At 52.5% G+C, this 1537-nt stretch overlaps 1 protein-coding gene across 11 annotated transcripts in view; it reads left to right on the forward strand.

The window, feature by feature from the left end:
* ZC3H12B (zinc finger CCCH-type containing 12B) overlaps positions 1–1537 on the forward strand; it is a 91813-nt gene that overhangs the window by 45856 nt on the left and 44420 nt on the right. For 4 of the 11 annotated variants that reach the window (XM_025209829.1, XM_025209828.1, XM_025209832.1 and 1 more), the window contains one exon: positions 234–382. The exons of the other annotated variants lie outside the window; for them this stretch is intronic. The gene's annotated coding sequence lies outside the window, so the exon portion shown is untranslated. The remainder of the gene's footprint in view (positions 1–233; positions 383–1537) is intronic. 11 annotated transcript variants of the gene reach the window in all.

Below are 1537 nucleotides of genomic sequence, written 5' to 3' on the forward strand. Positions count from 1 at the left end.
ATATTTATTTTAAATCTGAAACTCACGTCATTGAGAAGCTGTAGGGCCTCCATGCCTTGAAGCAGAGACTTGAAATTTGACAGGGCATTGTTTTACTGTCAGGGCTGTGCCATTATGGGTTGATTTTCATAGGTAGAAAAATTTGGCCACTTCTGAACTTCTGAAAATCATTGTGCAATCAAGTGTTTCTAGAGTTTGTAATGTAAAATATGTAAAGTTTTTTTTGTCTACAGTTAAAACTACGCAGGAGCTGAGCATTAGGCCTGTGCGAGTAGACAGGTATTCGATCAGGCTTCGGATCCAGCAGCTTCGGATATCAGCGATCTGATCCAGCCAAAGTGGCTCCTGAGTTTTGGAGCTGCCTCAGAGATCCAGCCATAGGGTATAATGGAGGATCAGTGAAATATCTATAACTTTGTTGTTTTGTCTCTGCTTTGGATGAAACCTGCAGGGGTGGTAGCCTCTGCTGAGAGCATGAAGCCTGCCAAGTTTCAAGAAGATAGGTGCAGGGGCTTGGGGGGAACTGCACCTCAAGCTGCTGATGGGTAAAACTCGTGATGTGGGTGGGTGACACTGTGTGTGTGTGTATGTAGGTTCACCCTTCCTGGCCTTGAGGCCTCTGCACAACACAGCAGTGTGCCCCAGTGAGGCCTCCTCCTCCCCTACAGCCTCACACCCGCTCCACCACTTTACGTGACAACAGGTAAAATAACTTGGCTGGCTCAACACCAGTAGCATCAGCAGCAGCGGCAAAGGTACCCAAGTGAACCTGTCACAGAGCCTCTCTTTTTATAAAGAATAACAGGGTGCCTCCTCTGGGCTGATCTAACCACGGCCCGCCTGTTTCTGGGCTAACCACCCACCTTCTCACTCACCACACCTTGTTGGCAATTAATTAATAGATGTTAATCAAGTGGGAGGCTGCCTGTTTCCTGCCCCGATGCCAGGGGGCGCTGTCTGCAGCTCCATTCCTCCCCTACACCACAGCCCAAGCCTCGCAGATGGCATCTCGCTGTTATTATCATCACTGGGCCCCAGAATCCTTCTAATTGAACCCCCCCTGGATTCCTCCCCTCAGGTGGTCTATTCCACCTTCATGCCAGGCAGCATAGCTCCCTGAACTGCTTCCGCTTCGGGTGTGGTCCCCCCAGGACCTTTGGCTAGTAGCCCTGGCCCACCTCCAGGCCAGTCAGAGCCCCAGGCCTGCAGCTCTTGGGCGTTCCTTGCGGTGGTCCCCTGGCCTTTTGACCCTTCCAGTCCTGGCCCCAGTGTTGACCAGTCAGGGGAAGTTCAGACAGACATGAGTCTATGGCCTCACTCTTTCTCCATGGGGTCCACCTTCCAAACAAGGGGTAACCCACCCAGTTGTGGGAGCTAGGGGTTAAGGTACCCTGACCCACCTTTCACCAGGGTGGTAACTGGCCTGGCATTTCCTGGGGGCTCCCGTGCCACTGGGAGTCCCACCAGGCCACCCACTCCCAGCAGGGTGCAGTTTTAGGTCATACCTAGGACCTGGAGCATCCTGCCCATCCCCTAC

The sequence above is a fragment of the Alligator sinensis genome, unplaced genomic scaffold, assembly GCF_000455745.1.
Source record: "Alligator sinensis unplaced genomic scaffold, ASM45574v1 scaffold830_1, whole genome shotgun sequence".
In the NCBI taxonomy this organism is placed as follows: Eukaryota; Metazoa; Chordata; order Crocodylia; family Alligatoridae; genus Alligator; species Alligator sinensis.